Source organism: Rhopilema esculentum, chromosome 8 (genome assembly GCF_057945365.1).
Source record: "Rhopilema esculentum isolate cy_ngs chromosome 8, ASM5794536v1, whole genome shotgun sequence".
Taxonomy (NCBI): domain Eukaryota; kingdom Metazoa; phylum Cnidaria; class Scyphozoa; order Rhizostomeae; family Rhizostomatidae; genus Rhopilema; species Rhopilema esculentum.
This window is the reverse complement of record NC_142822.1, coordinates 4,514,644-4,526,941: the sequence shown is the minus strand read 5'-3', so window position 1 is coordinate 4,526,941 and position 12,298 is coordinate 4,514,644. Positions and strand designations below refer to the sequence as shown.

The window sequence follows — 12,298 nt, the reverse complement described above, 5'->3', positions numbered from 1 at the left end:
CTGCGCATGCGGAATAAGGTTGCGAATTGAAAAGGCGCCAATGCTTTCTGCATCTTTTCGCACAGCTTGTGCTTTCTATTAGACTCTAAGGTTACGGTTAACGTTTTCCGGACGAAACCCTTTTTCGATTTCACCACTTTCTATTTTTCATTTCATTTCAAAAATCTTTACACACGAATTCTCTATCAGCTATAATACGAATAAAATAGCTACTTCTATTACAATTACTTCTTTAATTTATATGAAATAAAGGTGTTGCTTTTCTACCTAGGGATCGTGTTTTGTTTAGCGAGTTTATTAACTTTGCAGGAGTCCTTTCAAGTTTCTTTTAAAGATGGAAATTGTGGGGCTCATTCTGATGTTTCTTGGTATCTCATTCCATGTTTTGGCCCCAGAATGAAAGAAACTTCCTTTTGAGAATTCCAAATTTTGCCTTGGGATGTCAATATCAAGCTGATTCCTTGTCGAATACCTGGATATCTCTGATCTAGTAATAACTTTACCTTTAAGGCTGTCAGGGCAAAAACCATTCATCATTTTGTACGTCATTATGGCCCTGTCATATTTAATTAGATTGGAAACTAAAAGCCATTCACAGATCCACCCGTCCTCAAATTTAGCACTTTCAATTAATGTTTGAGCCCTGTCTTGAAGACGCTGAAGATGTTCAAGCTTTGTAGCGGACAGACTTCCCCATAATTCATCACCGTATCTTAGATTGCTCTCGAAAAGTGCCCTGTAAACCTGGTCCAATTTCGACTGTGGGAGTATGTTTTTAAGTTTCCTCAACGAAGAAAGACCACTTTTAAGTTTACGCTTGAGCCCCTTGTACTGCATGTTCATCGATAGTGACCCGGAGATATTTTACTTCATGGGCTCGTTGGATTTTTTCTCCATTTATTTCCACGTTTATCTCCCCCTGGATATGGTTAATTCGTCTTTTATGACCAATGACTATATATTCAGTTTTATTGGTATTCAGACTAGGCTTATTTTGCCGCATCCACTCTGCAATGTTCTTACCCTCAGTTTTTAAGTCATTGCACAGTTCCTCAATGTCTTTTGCAGAGCATGTTATGCTAGTGTCGTCTAGAGCCGAAATTTTAAGACACACAATTAAAACCATGTTTGAAACTAGCAGAAGTTTTGAAAATGCAAAAATTTCCATGTAAATGGAAGTTTCCATAACTTCTTTATCAAAACTACTAGTTGAGGTCTGAAAATCTCTTAACCTGTTAAACCGATTATCGTTGCTTTGCGGTTGTGGTGACTGTGTTTATTCAAACAGGCTTATTCATCTTAAAGCTTCAAGTGACTTGACCCGGATATCACTGTGGTTTACGAGTGTAGCTTGCAAGTGCGATCAGTAAGGCTGCGTTTACACGGGGCCGGCCGAATATTTGATCGAATATATGACTGTGTTTATTCAAACAGGCTTATTCATCTTAAAGCTGCTTTTGAAGCCGGCCACAAATGAGGTCACTTAGGCGTTGCGTTTACACGGGGCCGCTCAAGTGACCTAATTCTTATGACTTGTGCAATGTGTCAAAAACTTGAAGCCAAAAATTATTGTGAACAAAGAGCTAACAAAACAACTTCTCTCATTCTCTGTTCTCCTGGGCTCTCTTCACAAAATTCTGTTTAAAGAGGATGGCTGACATAACTGCTATCAATGATTGGAAATTTGCGATGTTTGCTATGCTTTTTTTTTTTAATTTCAAAATGAGTCTTTCGACGAAAGTCATTCATATTTTCAGCAAAGCACAAGCTACAAACGCAAAATCTAACCAGTGACTCTAACCAACAACAATACATTAATTTCGGCCCCAAAATTTCAATTTCCCATTTTGTGTTTGCCTCCGTAGCACGCATCGACACCCTCTTTTTGGTACCGTGCAAATATTTGGCCGGCCATAACCGTTTACACGAGGCCGCTTGCGAATTCGGCCGGCCAAGTTTCAAGAAGGACGCTTTCCTAGGTGGCCGAATATTTGCGCGCCTAAGTGACCTAATTTGAGGTCGTTTAGCCGGCCCCGTGTAAACGCAAGGCCTAAGTGACCAAATATTTGACCGACCAAATATTCGGCCGGCCCCGTGTAAACGCAGCCTAAAATTCCGTTTTCTACGGACTTACAACTTCTCTACATACAGGTACGAAAGAGCTATTTTGTACCCAAGGAACTAATCGAATGGCTCAAAAATTTGCACACGGTCAGGACAGATGTCGGGTAAGCAAAGTGTGTCTCAAATTTGTGTAGCTGGAATCAGTTTACTGCAAACTATGTCATAATTCAATTAAACTAGGAATTATACTTGAAAAAATTAACGAATTAATAAATGACGTTTCGAGCATAGCCCATTATCAAATTAGTATATTTATGTCATAATTCATTCTTAAAATCTCATGCAATGTATGATGGAATGGGGAAATATATTGCAAGCAAAACGGAGGCTTGTCCCCAGGGATGGCGCCAGAAAAGAAATGCACGGGGGGGGGGGGGGTCTGTAATGTCAGAGTGCCGACAGTGAGTGAACCACCAACAAAGATCTAATATCACACCATTTCCGCTGTGGCAATTCCAGTTCAAAAAATGAAAAAAAAGTGAAAAAAAGCAAACAATGAAAAAAATAAAAAAAATCACGAAGTGGAAGTTATGAAAGTGCCGACATTGCTTAAAATTTTTCAAAAGTGCCGACGGAGGGGCTCAATGATTTTTTGGGGGGCTCTTGCCCCCCCCAAGCACCCCAGGTGGCGCCATCCCTGTTGTCCCCGGAAAAATATTTTAAATCACCCTATTTGGAAATTCAGAAAATGCCAAACTTTAATGTCTTTTCTTTTCAGAATTTGCTTTGGGAAGAAGATTCTCAGTCAAATTGACTGTATTTGAAACTCTGAAAAGGTGCCAAAATATTTAGGTGTCAAATGATGTAAAGTGGTTTGCAGATTTTGAAAGTTAGACTAAAGCCCAAAGTGATCGTATTCTAAGCCACATTTTAGTGGGTGTGGCTCAATTTTTCCCGCCACGCCCTAAACCAGGCCCTTGAGTTTTCTAGCCGCCCTGCGATTTTGACGCCAGACCGCCCCTGAGTGTCGTTTTGAAATAGTTTAAAAATATCAATGATTATATGAAATCAAAAATTGGTTACCATATTTAGATTCTGTTATTAATATCCAAGCATTGAATTATGACCTATTTTCGGCTTTTTCTAGAGTTTGGCCTAGATATTTCATAGCAGTTTCTGTAAACAAACAAAGAAAAAGTAACTAAATCACATCTTTGTACAAATGTGTTAAGAAATTTATGCGTTGAGTGGCTAAACATTGTTGCTGGATCCGTTATAAAGCAGATCAATCATTATTTTCTGGAATTTCGAAGAGACAGAAAACACAACAGCAAGCACCGCGACTGTAAACGCTTGGAATTTGCGAACGACGGCTTATTTTTCCAATATTAACATCAATTCATTATTTAAGTGGAATATAAGGGTTCGGTATGGACTTGTGGAGTAATTGAGTATGAGTTGGAACTTGAATGAGAGGCTATATTATTTCCAAAATGGCTGCATGTACTGTTGTTGTCCGCGAGACAATCTTACTTTAATTATGACCAGGTCAGCTTTTCAGCTTGTCTTTGGTTTGGTAAGCGAATCTTCATGTTATACAGAGTATAAATATAATTTTACATCCAAATTTTGCTTTGGGTACAGTCTTGGATCCCATTTTGTAAAGGAAATCAAGTTTCTAACAAAAAGAAATCAAGTTCAAGTTACTAGATGAACAGAGCCATCAAGCCTTTGTTTGACCGGGTCACTTATATTTTGATTGTTTCTACCAATCAGCCCAGAGAATTGTAGCTGAAAATGCACTTACCAGCACTGATTAAGCCCAGATTGAATGCCTTTGCATCTAATAGTCGCCTTAAGTGGTTTGTCAAGCTGTAAGGAGAGATTTTCCTACCAGGTTTATTCTGGGTTTTAAATAAACAGTTGCTTTTTTGCCAGAAAATTTACAACAAAAATCCCTTTTTAAGCTTTGAGCTGGCTTATTTCTAGGGTGTAATTTTGGTTTATAAAATTGTTTAAAGCTTGTAGACTTGTTCTTAACCATTCATTCAGAAAATTACGCACTTGAACAGTTCTATGCTAAGATCTTGCACTGTCCTTACACTGTCCTGGAACCGTTGAAACCAAATTGCAGGGTGCATTCCATGTACTTAGGCCTGAAAATTTTCAGCATACACTCATGTTTTTTTCGGCATTCAGTGTGCAACCCGAAAAAACTTGTTTGGCTTACGTAAAACTGTAATGTTAGTTGAAGTGCTAAACATGAAGCCACATACATAGTTGACACAAAAAGGAATGAAAGAAAGACCCATATATCTCAGTTTTCTCTATTAATCAGTTTTCTTCGTCTTGCCTACAAGATTTACAGTTTCACTAACTATCCATATTTTCAGCGTACCTAAGCAAATGCCCCAGTGGACCTTCAGCACCTTGGATGCCAAGGCATGGCAAATGCAAAGCAAAATAATTCTGACTGAATTGTAATATCTATTTTGTTTTGTATTATTTTGGTATTTCTTCCTCACCAGATTCTGGCACTTATTGTGTTGACTGCATGGAGTTTAGTTATATATGCAGGATACTATGTGACTGTTGAGAAGCTGAAAGAAATCTAAGGTAAGATAAGTATTTTCTTCATAAACCATGGTTTGTTCTATTAAAGTTTAAGAAAGTATCCAATTATGTAATGTTGATGGTATCAAAATACAATCAAGACTGCATCATCAAAGATGATGCAATATTGAGTCTTGCATCCACTGCATTTCTTTCATACATCGTTACCACTGAAAGATGCATGTTATTATGCATTGTTTGTTTGTTTATTTGTTTGTTTGTAACCTTATTTTAATTCGATATTGCTTCTAGCTATACATATATATATGGATATTTACACATACAACTAATCTAAATCGAATCTAAATTGTTCAGGTGCACTTCTCTTCACAAGTGCCTGTGGGCAAAAAACTGTTTATAATTTTAGTGCTGTGTTTTTCTTTTTGATTTTTTCAAACAAAACATGTTTTGTATAAAGCTTGTCACTTTTTTACTTCCTTTAAAAATAATTCTACAAAGTTGCAAATAGGCTATTTAGAGTAATCTGATAACTCTTTTGTGCATGACCCCCTCTGTTTTACTTTAATGTTGCATTTATCTCACTTTTTTCTGTTGTGTCTATCCAAGCTCTTCTTCTTAAATATAAAGAATTAATACATCAGAAATCACAACAAACAAAACAACTGCATATAACTTTTTAATGATTTTTAAAATGTCATCTAATCATTTCAACATCAAAGACATAGAATTTGCCAAAGAGTCAGTGAACACTAATTTTCAATAACATGTTGCTTTTGTATAGAGCTCAGTTCTATATTTAATGCTACTACTTGCAGTTACATGCTCACCTATGATGCAAATGTCCTACATTTTCCAAATCCTAATAATATGAATTGCATTATGCTTTATTGAAAGTCCAGAAAATTAGTCAATGTCTTCAGTAGAATAGATAAAAGTACTGAGGTGAAATCAGGTAAATTGAAAAGGCAAACAACTTTATTATTCTTTCCAATCCCTGAAACTTTTTCTACAAACACAGTTTTAAAATAATCTTAAACTAAAATCCTATGGTTGAAGGCAAAATGCATACCCAATGCCAAAAGCTTGTAATAACTTAACTGTTATTTTTATGTTTCCTTTTTAAATTGCTTAGAATGTGAGTTTTGTTTTGGTATTAGATACGATCCTACCAGTGCAAATGAATATAATATAGTCACAAGTGCTTCTATAGATTTTTTATGCATAAAAACATTTGCATAACATAAAGTAAATCTTTTTCATGTTCCGCCATAGGCACAAGTTTGTTCTTCTTTATTAAGTTCTCCTCGTATCTTTATGGTAGCCGAAAGGACTGTGCAGTAAACAAACAAGAGTCATTCACTTCCTTTATTCAATTTCTGGTGTGTTGCGCTGTTTTCTAAGCAACAGTTGTCTTATTTCAGGTTTCGTTATGATGTAAAAGAGTGACTGAGTTGTAGGAACAAGGTTCCAAAGCAGCAAGCCGATTGGAGAAAATATGGTCGTGTTAGACGATGGCGTTGACATTCCCATGGCAGCGTAAATGATATCGCACACAGATGATATCAAACAGCTAAGCGAAATCATTAATGCTATCTTCAGCATCATAGCCTCCCGTTTATCGTGTATGGACACTCGCCTTGTGTTTATCGAAGGAGATCTTGAGCTATTGATCGTAGTCTGTCTTTGCCGCCATTTAACAAGTATGTATACGTAGGTTACAGGCTGGAAAATTATGTTGATAAAGTTGATTGAGATATCAAAATAAACCATATGAATCATCTTTTTCGGATAGTCCAGGATAAGAAATGGAATCCTGCTAGATAGGCCAAGGAACCAGCATGTTGAGACAGACCCAATGACGAACTTGTTTGAGATTATTGTACGATGCTTAAAGGGAACAGCAACCGCCAGGAATCTATCGATTGTTAACACGATTGTACTCGTCGTGTAAGCCATGTAAAACCCTGTCTCGAAGATGAAAAGAAATTCTTCGATTTTCTGTGACCCTGGAAAGGAAACAAGCGCCCAGAGTAGCCACGACGGAATAAACAGCGTGCATAAAAACACTGATATCGTGCTTATGTTTATCAGTAGTAATGTTTGTTTGTTTCCACGTGGTTTTGTTTTTATAAGAGCGTGTATGCCCACAATGTTGAGTATCAAACCTGTCAAAGACAAGCATATTCCCGTGATGGAGAATGCAGTCTTTGCTTTATCTGTTAAGACTGATGCCATTTTTCCAAAGCTGTATATACTCCTTGTCTATGTATTTGTCAGGCAACAAGCAATTGCGAGATTTGTCTCATAAATGTCTTCAGAACTCGCAAGTCCTCCAGGCCGGTTAATTTGATATTTTATTTTCCCTTTTTCACTCCAGTCCCTTGTATTCAGTAATGTTCTAGTTGGTTTTATCATATTCCGAATGCACATGGCTCTGGAGTCCTTTCCCAAACATGACGTATCCAAAATGCTAAATTCTTTTAATCACTACTGACTATTGCCAATGGTTTAAACTGATCAGTGAATGGTTTACCACTCAACCATGAATACGATGGTACTAAACAACTTCGTTTTTCTGTATACTGTTGATAATAGGTATCTCGATTCCGAGATAATTGTATGTTTTTTACTCAAATATTTTCCGATTGCTCACACTGTTGCTCAAAGCAAGGATCCAGAGGCTAACAATCAAGTCAGCGCTGCAAAGGTTTTAATTCACGTAGTTAATTCTTCCAGAAATACTGAATCATTTTGCTTGACTTCGCACCTGTAAATAAGCTGTAAATATTACTATTCGTGATTACAATTATATCTTCTTATTTGTAACTAGTTTTCAAAACTGTTAACAGAACACCAAACATACGGTCTGCGCTATGTAGATATGCTGAAGCCCGCGTCTTTATCCAATAACAATCCACGGTTGTCTAAGGAGTAAACATTAAAGCCAAATGCCAATCATGATAAAATAAATATGAAGTCTTATATAACACCGCCAGAATCATGAATTCAAAAGGTATCTACTCTTTTGGCAAGAATTCTTATATAGCCATTCCTTTATCCATGAGATAAAACTTGATCTCCTTGACTTTCCAAATGACTAAAGGTCTTCCGTTACTTGCTCTAGCTGGAAGTTATCAATTGTATCTTATGTAATACAGCGTTAACTGCATTCATTACACTGCCAATATCGTAAGAGTTTGTCCAGAGCCAAAGCTTTCCAAGACTCCGCTGATCAAATAAACCTTCCCTGCTTTAACAATGTAAGGTATTTCTTGTAACTGTTGTTTCGGATCAGACGGATCAGTTAATTAGTGAAATTACCTTAAAACCCATCACATGAATGTAGAATGTATGCAGCCAAAATCTTTGCAGGGATTTTAAATTTTTAACTGAGATTTTATGTAGCAAGTTTATATTAACTCACTTTTTTAGAGAACTAATTTGTAAATTGTACTTAAGTAATCAGCGAAAATAGCAACTCTACTCACTTTGTCAGCGTGAATTAGTTAATCTTTCCACTCGCAATTGACGTATTGTATCAAGAATTTATTGTGTAAAATATATTGTATCAAGAATGAAGAGTTTCGTTTCTGAAGATTCTTGATTCATACAAGAAAAAATTCTTTCCTGTATTTGTCAATGTTTGATTTGATCAACACTCATCCATCTTTAAAGTCTTGGGAATATTTGCTCAAGGATATATCAAGGATTTATTACCTCTTTCAGTCCTCTGCATAACAATGTTCTGAAACTGATCCCTTTGCAAGTTACTGGTCGTACTTCATGGTTCATTTCAATCATTTCTCGTCAATGTCTACTGTGGATGGACATTTCCACCGTAATATCAAGCCGTAATTATATCACCCAATATTTAATCAAATACATTTGTTTTCTATGGTATTAACGAAGTACCAGACGTAACACTTGAACGTGCTACCCGCTCTCGCAGTCTTTGTAAATGAGCACGAATCAGGAGCTATCCAAGCACAGAGCATGCTCGTCGCGCTTGTCTCGTTTGCAAACAAACACGAGCAGGTGAAGCGATTTATTGTCGATATTCTGTATACATTAGTCTGTCTGTGAGCTTTTTAATACTTATTTCACTTAATCTTCACTCCAACGTACATCGTTGTTGATTGCGCAACGAAGCTGACAAAACTACTCACCTATGTAATACATAATTTAGCTTCAAGTGGGATCAAGAGCCCTTGTTACTGCAATCATGGATACGTCTTTGGAACACCTTACAGAACATCGTATAACAAAATTGTTGCTTTTAACAGCTAATAACATCTTATGGAAATGACAAGTAGTGTCCTTCCCCCCTTAGGAAGTAAAACCTTGCTTCCATGGCTGTACGATTTATGAGAAAAATCCCTCAAAACAACTCTTCAAGAAGGATTGTGGAAATATGTCACTAAGAATTTGCATGAACTTGAGTTTATTCTTAATAAAAACGTATATGCTATCCCTCGTAATGCCAATTAAGATGTAAGAGAGTTTTATCCAAATAAACGCCAGAATCATAAGCCTGGTTGTCAAAAATTGCTTTATCTTTGAGGAGTCCTAGAGTTTACATTGTTGTATCACTTGCACTGTCGACAGTGGGAGGTTGCTTCAGCCAGTTACTTCTTATACTTTCCCAAATTGCAGACTTCTGGTCGCATAATGTTTCTTCAAAAGTTGAGATTTGAGTAGGTTTGAGATGTTGCCTTCAACTCTATTCTTTTCATCGGAGCCGACTGTATTTTCATTTCGATCATCCATCTGGTTTTGTTGTTCTGAGTAGCGTCTTATAAAGCATAGCTTTCAAATAGGCTTTTTGGTATAGTCAACCCCATTAAAAATTACAAAAGCCGAAATAAAAAGTTATTATCAGATGAAGTATTGTTCAGTCCAATGGCCACATTTTGTTTTATGCTTTTTGTAACCTTGTTTGCGACCCATTTTATGCCATGCGTTTGGAACAAGTTGCTTTGAACATAACAATGTTTTACTGTTATATACTGATTCTGAAACTCCTAAAATTATTGCGTTTTGTACTTGATTTCTTAACCATTTGCGTCATATACATTTGATAACATTGTTCTTGTTATCATTAATTCCTTCTTGATGAAGGCACAGAGAACCTACAGTAAGAATTGAATGAAAGCAAATGTATGTCTTAGCACCTGTGAAGACTTACAAAAGATTCATATACTTATCAATACTTTTGTTTCATTCTAAGCTGTTAATCCGTAAAAGGTTCACGGTGTGAATTTCGGATGTGGAATTTGGCTTTTGTGTACATTCTTTTGTTCCAAAATTTTTATTTCTGGGTAAATACTATTCCGGGGAATTTCTCGCCACAAGTATCAATGCTTGAAAGTTGGTTGATATTGCAATGCAAATTGTAGCGTGATGTGAACATTCATCATTATGACAAATCCGCCTAAATTATTCCAAAAAATATTTATTCAAAGCATGCCTAAATAGGTTTGCGAAAAACTTTGCCAAATAATGTAAGATGTTGTGTTTGCTGCTAAATCAGCTGCTCTCATCAAGTTTTCTTTCATGGTTTGTAATGCAATAGATTAAATTTCGAAGGCCAGGAAATAAGTGATCATAATTTCGGTCGATAGGTTCGTACTTAGCCACTCGTGATTGGAAATCCGCCTGTTAGATGTGATTTAAAGCAGATGATGGTATTAACAAAATGTTTTTAATCAATAGTTTTCATGAAAAGAAGTCAGAAAATAAAGCTTTGTATTGCATTTGCTGCTGTGTTTAACGAACTATCCTAGTCAAAATTTCTTAAGCAAGAAAGCACCTTGCGGTTAACTTTACAAAATCGATGTACCTAGTTTCCGGGTGATTTGCTTAATGATTATCCTAGGTTTATGTTGTCTGAAAGTAGGTGATTAATAGTTGGTTGCACATAGAATTCATATATCCAATTGTCAGTATCCACAATATTTGTTTTGGATGACGCCCGATGTAATAGCATTTCTCACAAACTTCTGCATTCGATCTCATGCGCGACTTAATTAAACATGTTTACCTAATTGTTTATCATTTATACTAGAGTCAACTTTTAATCGCTTAGTTAGAGGAAAAGCATTTTCTGCTGTTTTTTTTGCTGTTTGTCTTGTAATTGATCGTCAAGCACCATCAAAATAAAAAATACGTTATCTCAAGATAGGAGACGGTAGTTTTTACTGAGTTAGTTTGCACAGCACACCGAACCAAAAGTGCATGCCGAACAAGCAAATTTGGACTGTAATTGTAACTGTTTCGCACGCTTTTTGACTGCATACCGATCTGAAGTGAATGTAGACATGTGTAATCTTGTAGAGCATTGTCATACTATTCTGACAGGCCGGCTAGCTATTGAAGTTTTTCAAGTTTATTTAATTGATTGAAAAATCAAGTCTTTAAGGTACTTTTTCTTCAGGCTGGAACTGTAGTAAATCAAATCTCCTTGCCTATCGTTTTTACGCCACAATGCTCCCTAAGACTGAACATCTAGATCCAGACCATGCCTTTTTTTACTAAGTTTTATTTGCTTATTGAAAGAGTTTTATTATTTCGGTTCATTAGCCGGACAGAAGGTAAACGAACGTTCTGTAGAGCAGCTCTTTTCAGAGATTGCTAAATAAGAGCCTGGTATATTAAAGGCAAGAGACAAGCAGAGACAAGCAACAAGCAGTTTCTTCCTTAGAAAGTTGGATTGTCATCAGATATAGTCTTAGTTTGCTAACCTATTCGAGGTACGCTAATTGTGGTGTACAGCAAGGATCCAACCTTGTGCTTCTGTAGTAATGGTTACACATGCAAGATGGCTTCGTATAAAACTATTGTAAGTGTAAAGTTATGCGTCCTCTTTCTTGTAAAGTTAATTGTCCTCCTCCGTAAGAAATATTGAATAGGCTTAATGAACTATACAAATTGCTCTCTGAAAGATGAAATATTTCATAAAGCATCCTAAACTAAACATCCAGATGTGCAAATCATCCTGACATCAAAACCAGGGACAAAAACAAGTTGCTAATTTTGGAGGGGCGTGTAAGGATGAAAATTCCAACTTTAAGTGAGAAATTTTTCATACGACCAGTAAATCTACTGTACCTACCTAATGGAAATTTGTAAATAGCCCGAACACCATAGTCCTATTTTCTTTATAATTAAACTCTTTTTTATAAGAACCAATAAACTTAGGTTCAGGCTGACTGTTCTTAATTTTTTCGAAAATCTGAGGCTGGATTGTTCTTAATTTGTTCTTAAATTAAGAGGGTGTAAGCAGTGCTATTGCTAGCTTTTTCGCTCCAAGGAGGGGTTTTGGCCCAACAAAGTGAGTGAGACAGCCTTAATTTGCTGACAAATTTGAATATTCACCGAAAAAGCACCCACACATCGCTAAAATTCCTCGATTTTGAAAAAAACGTTGTTCAAAATTGCATTTTGCAGAAGCTCAGCCTCACCTTATTCTTAACTTTTGACCACTTTTGAGGCTCGTGTTCTTATAAAAGTACTCTTATAAAAAAAGATACATTGAGCCTGATAAAGTAATTAATTCTGTTTTAACATCTTAACAAGAGCAAAATCACGCTTAAAAAAGTAATATATTTTGAACAAATGAATGTATTCAAGCTTTTCTAAAGGACGTGGTCACAAAATTTTC

General features: G+C 36.2%; 1 protein-coding gene across 1 annotated transcript in view; it reads left to right on the top strand.

The window, feature by feature from the left end:
- Positions 1 to 3,526: 3,526 nt before the first annotated feature.
- Positions 3,527 to 12,298, top strand: part of LOC135694920 (serine/threonine-protein kinase atr) — a 62,659-nt gene continuing 53,887 nt past the window's right edge. Inside the window, exons 1-2 of the mRNA XM_065213805.2 lie at positions 3,527 to 3,640; positions 4,593 to 4,680. The gene's annotated coding sequence lies outside the window, so the exon portion shown is untranslated. The remainder of the gene's footprint in view (positions 3,641 to 4,592; positions 4,681 to 12,298) is intronic.